This window comes from Ambystoma mexicanum, chromosome 2q (genome assembly GCF_040938575.1).
Source record: "Ambystoma mexicanum isolate Mex_15411 chromosome 2q, UKY_AmexF1_1, whole genome shotgun sequence".
NCBI lineage: Eukaryota > Metazoa > Chordata > Amphibia > Caudata > Ambystomatidae > Ambystoma > Ambystoma mexicanum.
In genome coordinates this window covers 305,495,884-305,509,610 of record NC_090924.1, presented here as the reverse complement: position 1 = coordinate 305,509,610, position 13,727 = coordinate 305,495,884, and the positions used below count along the sequence as shown (strand labels likewise).

At 46.5% G+C, this 13,727-nt stretch overlaps 1 long non-coding RNA gene across 2 annotated transcripts in view; it reads right to left on the bottom strand.

Moving 5' to 3' along the window:
- The window catches only part of LOC138569358 (uncharacterized), a 34,939-nt gene extending 25,801 nt beyond the window's left edge, over positions 1-9,138 (bottom strand). For both annotated transcript variants that reach the window (XR_011303217.1, XR_011303218.1), the window contains exons 1-2: positions 9,034-9,138; positions 5,997-6,116 (exon numbers count right to left, since the gene is read on the bottom strand). This is a non-coding gene — a long non-coding RNA (uncharacterized lncRNA). The remainder of the gene's footprint in view (positions 1-5,996; positions 6,117-9,033) is intronic.
- Positions 9,139-13,727: the final 4,589 nt, after the last annotated feature.

The window sequence follows — 13,727 nt, the reverse complement described above, 5'->3', positions numbered from 1 at the left end:
CGCAGGGGGCCCACCTTCACCAGTTCTCTGGCCCCTGCTCGACATTGAGGTAAGTCACGCTGCATGCTCTAAGCTATGCCCTAGATTCAGCACACTACCACACTTACCAACGCTCCCATACTGCGCTACTTACCTTGGGATACCCACCATAGTCAGTCCTGGAAGCGGTCTGTGAACCGCAGATGCTTTTGGAGCATGTCTTACACAGCGCTTTTGGGAAGAACCTAGCACTGCATGCCATTAGCCACGTGCAGCTATACCCAAAGAAATGCAGCCTGTTGATTTGCCACATGCGGCCACCGCAAGAGCTCTGCATGTGATAAGCACATGGAATAGCTGTGTGCAGCCACTAATACTGTCTACTAACAAATGCTAGACTAGATTACACACACGTGTGAGGCCACGTGCGGCAGTGGTTTTCGTGGGTACTAATTGTGGTGCTTTTTTGCAGCATTGATCTGCTACTACAAGGCAGCCCGATTCAGAGAACTCACAGGAGCAGCAAGGGACTCTCTAGCCATCAGATGCCAAAGCTAAGTGTTCTACTGTAATGCATTCTATTGTATGTGCCATTATAGTACCACATTATGCTCATTTGGGGGAACATGGAACATAGAAACATGTGTGTGCAAGAGTGTATGTGAAAGTGAGTACTAGGCAGCTTTACCCAGACTTCCCCTGCCTATCCATTCATCCTCCCTTACCCTCTTTCTGGTTTTCCTTTAACCCCCGTTCCCATCCAATCATCGACACCCTAACCCTCATTCCCTGCTGGGGTTCTGGAGCCCTGTGTAAGCACAGTCTTGCAGGTTCCAAAACCGTAGTGGGGGTGGTTGTTTCATGCCACTCCTGCGCCTTAGAGCTGTGGACCCTGACGCAATGAATGGATTCTTCATGGCTACTAGCCCATCTTCCCAAATATCATCTAAAATCGGAATGGATATGTTATATCTGCACTAAGGTAGTGTGAGAGAGAGAAGTTTTGGAACATAGGACATAGGGATGCCACAATGGTAGAGAGGGTTCTGGAGAAGTCAGTTGGGAGAGCCGTGTGGCAGAACTGGCTGACTGAGGGGCTTTATTGTTTATACTTGTTGTGCATGCAATACATCTTACCTTGGAAAACCTGATCCTGTCTGGATTGAACTTGATATCGGGATAGCACAGTTTTCCCTGACCTTTCTCTCCACTGGTAAAGAAAACCCACTTTTCTCTGTTGCATAGACAGATGGTCACACTTTTTTGCCATCTCCATGATAGTGTTATGGAAAGCTCCAATCTCATCTGGAGGTGAATCCCTTGGCAGGAGTTCTTCCAGCTGTCCGTCAACTGGTGCCTAGTCATTGAATTTGAGTTGCAGGCTGCACCTGGATGCATGTCATCCTGAGAATCAGAGTCTGAAGAGACATCAATAGGTTGCTGCAGAGGTGGTTGTTCCTCTACTGGAGCGGCCTTGGATGTCGGTGTGGTGGAGGTCTGGGGCTGGGATGCATTAGAGGTGCAGGGTCCGGCCTTGCAAGAATAGTTGGAACTCTCACCTGAAGTTGAGACACCAAGGTTTTCAAGGTGCTTATAATGTCCATGGACAGATAACTTGCTTTGAGCCTTGGCACAGGTTGTGAGGAGCCAAGCTGTTCCATTGCTTGCGGTGTGGTCTTCGAAGGTATTGCAGGAGGAAAGGGTTGTAATGGATGCAACCTGGATAACTCCTCCTCTTCTGCAGAAAAGACACCTTCTGGGCATTCAAAGTCTGTGTCAATGTAGTGCTCCAGAATATCCTCCAGAGGAACATTGGAAGGTTCCAACAGAGTCAGCTGAGCATTAGGCTGGAGCGTGAAACAGACTGTTTGGGTCCCCTAGGTGACCAGAGAAGAATAGTATCTGAAGGCAGACGCATTGACGACAAGTGCTGCAGACAATGCTGTTGACGAGCCGTCCATTAAGATTTGGATGAGGTGGTCGTTGATGTGGTTGCTGATGAGGTAATTGACCGAGAAGGCTGCAAAGTTTTCGATGCTGGAGTCTTCATTGAAGAAATTAATGATATTGTAGATGGTTTCTTCTTGGATGAACGATTTAATGAATTGCTCGTCAAATGAGTTCCCAACACGTGGGAACATTCTGGTTCATAGAGGGAGCCCTCATTGATGATTTTGTGGAAGCAGTCATTGTCGAGGATTTTCGTGGGCGAGTCGTTCATCGACAAATACGAGGAAGAAGGACCAAGATTTTCCGTCATGGGGGAGTTCTCAGAACCCTTAAAAGCCCGGGTGGAAGCATCCTTCTTCACACATTTTCTCTTGAAGCTTCCCCTTTGAAAAGGTGGCTTTTTCTGTGGGCATGTTAGGACGTAGTGAAGCAGAGCTTCTTATTAAAGCGGAGACCGAGGCCACATCAATCCAGGCAACCAACCTTCGGTGCCTATTTATCAATGCCTTGTCGGAAAAAACTATCCAATGGAGCAAGAATCCAAGTTATGGTTGTGGTAAAGAGGCTCTTTCTGGGTTTGGTATCAGTCATGGTGTGGAGAGGCAGACATGCTTCAGTCCACCTTGGGGGAACACATAGTAAATGTATGCTCCCCTTAGAGGAGCACCTATTGAGTGTAGACGTTCCCAAACCCCACAATAACTTTCAAAGATGTAAAATTGAAGCTGTACTTTGAAGATTCTTGCAGATAATGTCAAAAAACTGCAAACTTTGGCATTGACTGCCAACTCTGAATATGCAGTAAAGAATTTGAAGATGAACTCCAGAGGTTGGGCTAAGGGAGTCACTGCCTATTGTCTAGAGGGTACATGACCCAAAGCAAGTCTAACAGAAAACTAAAGTGAGTGCAGTTTTTTGTGTTTCTTTGTAACTGCTTTATTGTTACCAAGGATTCCCAGCCTGAAGACGGGAATTATTCAACAGCATGTGAATCTATGAAAGATCCAATGCCGGAGTAATAGGGATGTTAATTCATGAGCCAAGCAACCAGATAATCCATATTCCAAACTATTCCTTCAAACTATGAATAATTTGGATTTCAAACCCTAGCTTAATAAAACCATTCCCTTGGTTCATCTCCTCATATGAGCTAGACTTCAAAAAGACCACACATGGAACGGTCATGGTCTGCTGCTACCTGAATGAGAGACCCAGGGCATGAGCAATCTAACGAAAAAAGACACTCAAAAACACCTTACACTTATCAAACAAATGAACAAAGTTAACAAGCAACCTTTTTTAAAAAATGTCAAACTGCCCACGATGGACAGTAATTCTGGAAACAACCCCTCCCTCTTAACTGGATAACTGAACATAGACAACACTTAAACACTGGACATTGTTGCACCAAAGAAATAGAAATAGAAAAAAGACCATAACCAAAATAAACAACAATTGGTCTGATGACTAACTCCCCCGCCTCCCCTTACAAGGACAGGCCCCAATCTAGTTCATGCATAAATTAAGTCAAAAGTATCTAATGATAAACTGGCATGCACAATTCATAGCAGGGGCTATCCTAAGACCATTGTAAGAAAGGAAATCTAAAACTATGCTATAAAAGCAATATCGTTTCTGCACAGTGTACAACGTTTTCAAAATTCAAAATGAACTAACCCACAAACATCAAACTGGTAATCAATTCAAACCCTCAAAAGAACAGATCAACTCTTCCAAGAGTGCCCGTTAGGTTAGAATTGCCAAATTTAGTCCAACATTGATCCCTAGAAATGATCAGATGCAGCAGGCGCCATGGAAATGTAACTTGATTGAACCTGAAGAGCTCATTTATATCACTAAGAAACTAAACACCTCAGCTGAACAATCGGACCCATAACCAGCCATACTGATCATAGAAAACATGGCTTACCTGGTGGAACCACTGACTGTATTACGTAACACAACACTAACAGCAGGCAGTAGTCCATCACTAAAGCCTGTCACCACAACACCCCTGCTAAAAAAAGCTGAACACAGACCCTGAGATATGAGAAATGGACTGACCCATATCTCACATTCCTTTCACTGTTAAAATCATGGAAAAGATAACTACCAACCAACCTGTCCTCCACACAGTGGGCCTGATCACGAGTTGGGCGATATCCCGGCTGGGATACCGCCCAACTATATTAGCATTAGTGCCCCTGGTCCGGTGGTATTACCGCTGGATCGCGGGTTGGGTGCTAACTGGTAATCCACAACGCAATGGGGAATTTTTGGTGCAATTACCATGTGGTAATACCGCCAGCGGTAATTGCACCGAAAATGGGAATTCCTTACCGCAAATTAATAAGCCAGACTCATGATAGAGCCAGCCCTTAAATGCAGCAGTAATACCATTACCGCTGCATTAAAGGGCTGCCGCCCAACTCGTGATCAGGCCCAGTGGAAAGAATGTCCTACTTCATAAAAAAACAATCTGGTGTTTGCTCAAACAGGAGTACAGAAACATGTTTCCTTGTATTTTTCTTATTGTACATGGTTTATTACAAACCTTACACATCATAAAAAAGCACGACACATAAAACACAGTTCATCATTATTACATTCAAAAATAAAACTTTGCTCCTTTTATCAGCAGTACATGAGTAAAACCTTTATTCCCTTTCTAGTCTAGTATTCCGCTGACTCTATTTCAATACACCCACTTTCTTTAACAATCACACAGTACTAATCAGTAGAGTGGTGAGACTTCCTGATAAGATAGTTTCAAAAATTCAGTGGGCCTCATTACGAGGCTGCAGCCGGTATTCTTTTTTTTTTCGGAGCCCTGGAATGGGCAATAACCGTGTCATTGCGGCCTTGCCGGACCGGGTAATTGCCCATTCCTGGGCGCTGGACCAGATTCTTCCCCATTCCCATTGAGCCCATAGGGCTCAATGGGAATGGGAAGCCTGATGCATTGGTACCGCTATCAATGGTTCCGGTGCATCCGACATGCTGTGCTGGCGGGTGCCGGTCCGACCTGGCGGCCGCAATGGCACCCGAGAGCAGAACTCGTAGATTGCCGGTCCGGGAACTACTGTACTGGCATGCCTACCGGTACTGTAGTTCCCGGACCGGCAAACTTATAATGAGGCCCAGTGTATCTAAGTCATAAACATACTGGCAGAAAAATTCCACTCTGAGTTTCGGCAATTGCGAACACATAATCGTAAGGTGGTTTGAGGAAGAGGTGTGTGCTGGCCGCCGGCCTCTTTAACCTGTATCTATCAGCTCAGGGTGAAGCGTTGTAAGAAGTGTAATTTGCGCTCCCGAGGGTGGAGAGAGAATGCTGTTCCTGGGTGGCATATGCAGATGACGTGTTGCTACTGGACAAAACACCCATGGGCTTGCAGAGACTTCTTAATAGGGTTGAAGACTACATGAAGACGAACGGTCTTATTGTACCATGTACAATTTAAAAAAAAGTTTCCTTTTCATAAAGAAGGAAATTATGAAAGCATTTGAGAACAATGCACTGACAGCCCAACTACATTGGCCAGTTAAAAGGGGAGACTTGAAATCACGAGTTTCCCCATAAAGTGTGCTGTCCCCCAGGGCGCCTACTTAAACCAATGGTTATTTAATGTGTACATTAAACCTCGAACAGCCATCATCAAACTGATCTCAAAGCTTTTCCAATTGTACTTAGACTTTTCTGGGGTATTATTGAACCTGGAACCTGATATCCACAATCTGCATACACCTGAATTCCTAGAGTGAATTGTCCCCTACTTGGAAATGACTCAGGAAATCGAGGTTACCAGATCCCTTGTCCTCACTCTCCTAGCCTATTGTAATTGTATCTGTCAATGCCTAAACAAAAGCCAACTAAACCATCTACAACTTATCCAACACAATGCAGCTAGAAATATTTTGGGACTCAAGCTCCCTAGGCCTGAACAAACTCAACTGGCTCTCTGTTGCAAAGAGAATAGCAGACACAATCAACGGTATTACTTTCCAAATCATACATAACATTGCACCTCAAAACCTGAACTCTTCCAAAAACAAATATTACTTACAAGATAGCTGAGATCATTACAGGGAACCACCTAACTACACACATGTTCAAAAGAGTGAAAGGCGGGGGCAGATCCTTTGCAGTATTGGGTCCAAAATCCTGGCACAATGTCCCGACAACCCTGAAAACAGAAGAGGTTCAAAAGGAATGTGAAAATATGGCTCCATGAACAGAAAATCTGGCTTACATATGTCAAAGCACATTAGCCAAACAAAAGTTCCTCCCCCCAATGACTCTGATATTTTATTCTGTCGAACGTGTACCTTAGGACTAGAGGTTGTATCTCACGGCCCTATTTAGCCAAAACCCGACAACCTCAAATGTGCAAGCCTTGACAGTACTGAGAAAGGTGACCTGACTTTTTCCTACGTCCTCTTGTTTTATGTTTGGTATAATATGAAGAACCTACAAGCACCAGAATGTCTGTAACCAGTGGATGCCTTAACAAAAGCATCAACCACGTGATATAACCCAGCTGTCGGCTCAGATGTGTGATACAGACTGTAACTAAGCACACTACGTGGGCCTGTAATCTCGGCCCATGCTTGAAACTCCTAGTAAGTACTTCACACCTTTGTCCCGTGCGCGATGTCCAGTTTTGTTTTTCCCGGGCACTTTGAGGCAGCACCCTGTAAGTTAGTTCATTATGAAACTCTAACATAAATAAATAAATAAGCAAAAATGACTGCTTCACCTCATAGCCTACGTACTTCCCTTGACTTCCGCTATAGTGCTGTGAAGTAGCTTTAAGGCACTTTTTAGCACCAGCCCTGCAAACTAACCTTATTGAACATACCTTGGAATTACCTCGTTATTCCCTACAGCCTAACTCCTTCCCTCTCTTTAGCACCCCACTTCCATTCTTCCCCAGGAGCGAATGAGCGTTGTGTCACTAGCGCAAGGGAGCGACTGGCTCTTTGAGCGTGAAATTGATAGAAACATAGATGCCTTTGAGTAAAAACATTTAGGAGGGTTCCCTTAATTTAGACAATAATCAGCTTAAACATGGGACAATAAAAACGAATTCGTGCTTGTTATGTTATTACTTTTAAGTACAGTTCTATAAAACGTTATTTTAATTGCAATGAATTAAGGGTGTTGAGGAGGGAGTGTGTGTCCTGACTGGTTGCTGAATCCTACACTTTTGAATCAGCGTGCTGATAATGTTTCAGCTATTTTGCTCCTTTGAAACGTTTGCAATGGCTCTTCCAAGTCACTTTTTCCACAGTTTAAAATATTCATTTTTTCAGTGCGTTTCATTGAGTTGGGCACAGCGAAATGAGTGCTCACAACACCAGCCCGTACCAACCCAATTCCTAACAATTACATTGGGAAGACTGTTTTTTGTACACAGTGAATGGGTTGCTGGCTAATCGATTAATGTTCATCAATACAGTAGGACCAACCCTTGCCATGTTTGTTATTTTGCAATAGAAATAAAAAGAATCGCCCCTCCCCCCCAACAGTCCTAGCCAAACATGGAGGGTGCTGCTGTGCTGTATTAAAAGGTCCTAGATAAGTTGCGAAGAGAACTCGGCGAAGAGAGCACGCTGCCGAGCAGTGGTGGTACGCTACAGGATACAGGTTCTAATCCCAGCCAGCTAAACACAAAAGGTTAGCATGCCTGCTGCAGAGACCCTTCCGTTTATTTATTTATTGCTTTTGATTACACGCCCTAAACCCCCAGGTATCATGGCGTAGGTTACGTACATCTTAGTTTTCATATGCAGGTACAGACATGTAAATACATTTTGGATATCATAAGCAGTTGCGGTTTTCTTGTGAGCCTTAGAAGCTTAGAAGGTTACATACATAAAGATACTTGTGTTTGAGTTTGTTAGTATTTGTTGATCAACCAAGTTTTTTATTGTTTCTTGAATTTCGGGAGGGAGGTTTCGTTGCACAGATGGGGCGGGAGCGAGTTCCATATATGGGGAGCTGCTATGGGGAAGCTGGCGTTGCCTGCTCTAGTAGTGGTGAAGCGTGGGAGGTGAAGATGTGTATTGACATTGGATCGGAGTGATCTGAGAGTGGTTTTACGTGCAATGCTTCGGTTGAGATAGATGGGGGCAGTGTCAGATATGCATTTGTGGGTGATGGTTAGCGTTTTATGCAGGATTCTCGCTTGTACTGGGAGCCAGTGAGCATCTCTTGCTGGGGGCCGTGTAACAGTTGAGTGCAGGTGGCTTCTTCCAATCCTCTAAATTAGTGAAGCGTGTAATGTGCCTCCGGCAGGGATCAGTATGCATGCAACCTACAGATTGCAAGTTAGAACACCAAAAGGGCTTACTGAATCTTTCATCCTTCTAAAGTAAACACAAAACAAGCACTGGCAAAGCCACCAGTTTTGGCTTTTGTGTAGACATGGGGTAGGCATTTGCCAGACCCCGTCATAATGGTACTACTTGACAATAAGATGGCAACAGCTGTAAAATGGTGTGAGTACCTGTGAAAATGACAGTGTGTGTGAAATGCCCATTGAATAACCTATACACAGGGCAAAATGGGTGGCTTTGCCAATGCTTGTTTTTAACCTGGTCAAGATATGTTTAACACTGCAGATGCTCATTTACATTTTCAATTGAGCCATTTAACTGAAAGAAGACAGCAAAAAAACAAAAAAAACATTTGCAGACCCTATACAGCACAGCTTGATAATACTGCATAATAGCGTTATCTTAATGCAATCTCAGGAGGGTACAGGGTGAGAGTCAGGTATTGGTGGGGGTGGAGGGGTGCATTGTCATAGTGATTAGCGTAGCCATGGCATTAAATGGGTGGGCAAAACGCCAAATAAAGCCCACCAGCTGTGTGTCCTCCTCACACCGGCTCATGTTTTATGTATCTGTACTCCAATGCAATAGTTTTGTCTCATAAATCGTAACAGCACCTGACACTGCCTGATCGGATGTACGTGGTTATTTCGAATATGAACATTTCAAAGATGAAAATCTTGAATTCTAAATGTTCGTATTCGAAACAATCACCCCACTACTAAATGGGCTTTCTACACAACATTCCCCCACCCCCTTACTTACCTTTTGGCGGCACACCAAGCTATGTATCGCCGAGTCCGTGCAGAGCCAGGTCCCTTCACTTCCGTGGATGGGAACCGGCGCTGCAGGGTCCTTTTCTTTTTTTTTCTTTTCTCTCAAATCTTGTTGTTTTGTATGCAGGGGACACCCACGCCACCCCCGATTCCATTATAGCGAACAAAGGCGGGGGGACACTCCCGCAACCCCCGATTCCCTTGTTCCTTATAATGAAACCGAGTGGTTGAAATGTTTGATATTTTCGGCTGTATGTCATTCTGGTACAGCCGAAATCCGAACATTTCAGCCATTCGGTTTTTTATTTACAATATTTTCGTTGACTACCCCGTGATCTGGATACGGGCCTGAGTGCTTTAACAATGCTCAAGCTAGTATTGCCTTTACCCAGTCCTCTTTTGTCAAATTCGGAGGGAAGGGCTGCATGTGTACTTGAGCTGCTCCACACCCCTTTCCTACTCTCCAAAAGCAGAAAAAGAGCCACCTACCATTATGGTTTTGGACATTTCCAGCGAAAGCCATTTGGTCGGAGATAAAGGCTTAAGAGCAGACCCACCTCCCCCACCCCGAGCCCCCAAGGAAAGAAAAATACAGAGAAGACTAAAACAGCTATTGTGATTCCGGAGAAAGTATAGGACATCTTCTAATGACCAGGCCACAGAAGGACTGCTGCTTTACCAGCGCAAAGTTCTCTTTGCTTTTTTTCTTTCTTTCATATATTGTTTTGCGTTTCCGAGAGCAAACCCTGAGAAAACACATACATGTAAAGCAAGTATAACGAGTTCCTCGCCAAGTCAAGTAGAAGGCATTTAAAGGGAGGGCTGTAGGGCGGGGTGGAGAAACAGAAAATGCACAGTAACATCTATGCAAACAACCAGATGACGTAGGCTGAGAGAGACAAAAGCACCATCATTTTTCTCGTATGTTTGTATAGTGTGATCATCACATGTAAAACATCACAGAAAACACTCAGCTGTCCTGTCATTTTTAAAGCAGTCACACGCTTTATGTTTCGTCGTCGAAGCAGTCAGTGTAAAGTGATATGATACGATATGATAAATCATTGCAACCAGTACAAAAGTGTTTCTAGACCCGATAAGACAAGGGAGGGAAGACAGATGGAGGACGAGACAAGCGATCTTACTAGGCCTTGTGTCATTCAGATCATGCAAGTGCGATAATGCAAAGTGCAGGGGGGGATGTAGAAAGGGGAGTGCTATCAGGGCAGCATTGGTCTGAGTAAGTGCAACCAGGGCAGCATGGCTCTGTGTAATTGCAAGGAGGCAAGGGACTGTAGGGATACAGTTGTTAAATATCAAGTACAGCCCCAGATCACCTCCGTAGTTAGGCCCCCGAGCCCCGGTACCTGAAAGAACACACAGAGACAGGTCTGCTCACTACGGAGTCCCGTGGCACTCGCCTGGCTTCCAGGTGTCTTTTGTTGTTCGATGACCCCACGGGCCCGCCCTCCAAGCTCGGGTATAAGGCCATGGGGGCACCGCTTGAACAGGGCTTCTGCTGGAGCCACTCCTGTGGACTGGTGTGGGGTGGATCGATATTTGCGGAGGAATTGGTACATATTCCTCCTCAATTCCACCCTTGGCCCTGAGTGACCCGGAACACCTAATGGAGGGTCCGCATAAATCGTTCCATCTCACCGTAGGCGCCCAACCACCCTGGGGTAACCTTACGGTGTGTCACGCCACATTCGTCTATGAACGCTGCAAACTGGCGGCCCTGGAACGGGGGACCATTGTCCGAGCATAGTTCTTGCGGGAACCCATGGGTGGCAAAGATTTTGTCCAACGCCTGGATGGTGTGGTCTCTGGACGTGGACCCGACCAGCTCCACCTCCGGGTAGCGGGACCACTGATCCATGAGAACTAGGAAGTGCATACGCCTCCCAGTAGACCCAAAGTCTGCATGTACAGTGCCCCATGGCTGGTCGCTCCTTTCCATGGACTCAATGCAGGGTTCTTTGGCCACGGGGGTGGCCGCTTGAGACCAGACGCACCATTGTACATGCTCATCGACCCTCCTTTCCAGATCCAGGAACCAGACCTTTGCTCTCCAGTGCACTTTTGTCTTGGCCATGCCTTGGTGGCTGCTGTGAGTGAGTTCAAATACCCTGTCCACCAGCGTCCGAGGGACCACAATCTGCCTTCCCCTCAATAACAGCCCTTCATCTGATGTAGATAGTTTATGACGCGCTCGCCACAGTGCCTGCAGGTCTTGCTGCACAGCAGTTCCTCTCCTGGACAGGTCAGCGAGGACCAATTCCCAGTCCCCACTGCCCATGGCTGTTTGAACCAATTGGAAACACTTGTCTGCCCATGAGGCTTCAGCCAGCTCCTCCAGTGTCAAAGCAATAGACATGGCTGCCTCCACCAAATGCCGAATGACCTCGGCACAGTCTACACCTGACTGCCCTTGTGGTGGGCCGCTGCCTCTTGAGTGGCAGGACAGATAGTCTGCTGGGTTATTTGTGCCGGGTCTATACTGCAGCTTAACCCCATACTCCATGAGCATGAGCATCCACCTCTCAATCCTCGGGGGTGGTTTGGAGGGCACACTGGTCATGATGGGAATCAGGGGCTTGTGGTCTTTGACGACTGAGATGTGCTTCCCCAAGATGTATAACCGAAAATGCTTGCAGCCCCACAAAATGGCCAGGGCCTCACTCTCAATCTGAGAGTATCGTTGCTCTGTGTCTGTAAAGGCTTTGCTGGCGTAGGCTATGGGCCGCATCTGTCCGGTTGGAGCAGCACCGCCGCTAGACTCACTGGGCTGCCACGGCCAGCTCTGATTCTTTTTCGGGGTCAAAGAATGCCATAGTCTCATCACCGGTGAGCGCAGCCTTGATGGTATTGAAAGCTTTCTGCTCCTCTGCTGACCATGTCCAGGCGGCATCCTTCTTTGTGAGGGCCCTGAGAGGTTCCGAGAGGGAGGCAAGGTTTTTAATAAAGCTCCCGCAGTAGTTCGCTATCCCCAGGAAACTGCGCACCTCAGAGGGAGTGTCCGGGATCCTGGCCTCGTGAAGGTCCTTAACTTTCTGTGGGTCTGGCGAGATTCCCCTTGCGTGAAAAACAAACCTGAAGAACTCGATGCTCTCCTTCAAGAACTTGCATTTTTCATGATGCAGGGTTAGCCAGAGGTCCCGAATCCTCTCCAGCGCCTTCTACAGCCTAACCAGGTGTTCCATTTCCGTGGAGGCATATACCAGGATATCATCACTCAGGTTGATCACACCTTTCAGTACGGCAAGGGCACCCCTTTTCACATTCTGAAAGACTTCTGCGGCTGACAATATCCCAAAGCTCAGCCTTTTATATTGATACATGCCATTGTGGGTGGTGAAGGTAGTGATATACCAAGAGTCTGGATGCAGCTCGAGCTGGTGGTAACCAGAGCGCAGATCTAGCTTTGAGACTACCTTGGCACCCTGCAACTCACCCACCACATCGTCCAGCGTTGGTGTCAGGTGTCGTTCCATCTTAATGGCCGGGTTGGGCAGCCTCATGGCCACGCAAATGCGTACTGGCCCCGGCTGTTTGGATTTTGTCACCGCGACTATGGGAGACACCCACAGTGCGGGGCGCTCCACCCTCTCAATGATGTCCAGGTCTATGAGATTTTAAAGCTCTTGCTCCACCTGTGCCCCCAAATGAAAAGGAATGCGTCAGTGTTCAGCACCGTTGGTCTCACCGATTCATCGATGTACAGGCGTATCGGCTTCCCTTCTAGCTTGCCGGCCCCATCAAAAAGTCCTGAAAACCTGTCAATGAGTCCATGGATGTCTGACTGGCATACTGAGAGTGCAAAATGCACTATATCCAGGGCCTTCGACGCTGCACAACTCAGCAGAGAATGCGGGCTGACGCTGGTCAGGAAGAATTTGGCCTTGATTGAGCGGTTGGTGTGCATGATGGAGGTTGTAAATACCCCTTGGACGGGAATTTGTCATGACCCTTGCCCCTGGCCCTCACTGGCAAGTCAGCCTTTCAGTTAGGGCCAGGTCAAAGGCCTTAAAACCTCATCCAAGACTGTCTTGGAGTCAATCCTGGTGCTTTTAGCACCAGGCTCATAACCATCATAACCATCATGAAGACCAACATTAGAATGGGACTATTTACTTGGGATTATTTAACTTGGGGGGGGGGTTCAGCCAACATGGAGGCACACACATAGCTCAGTTACAAGGAACTGAGCTATGCGGTCTAGTCCTTTGGGTGTGGCAGGCCCAGGACTACTATACCTGGATTACTTTGGGTGTGGCAGGCCTGGGACTATTTTACCTGGACTACTTTACCTGAGACTATTTAAACCACACCCAAACAGCAGAACATGCTTTGCGTTATTCTGCTGTGGGCAGCGCAACGCTCACTGTGTCCAGTTCTTTGATGCCAGCTTACCTGAAGGACCTGCAGAGAGAGAAAGAACACTACGAAACTTACCTGGAACAGTATCCTGTCTTCAATCCATCACCGACTTCAGTTCCACTCACCTGAAGGTACGAACTCCATCATCCGGCACCGCATGCATCCTGAAATACCATAACCTGGAAAGAGGAGAAAGAAAGACAGCATTAGTAAGCGTTAACTCACGTTTCCTCCCGAATGAAGAAAGCCACACAATTCTTACCTGGGTAGTCATCTCCTGGTCAGTATCATTGCTGGAACATT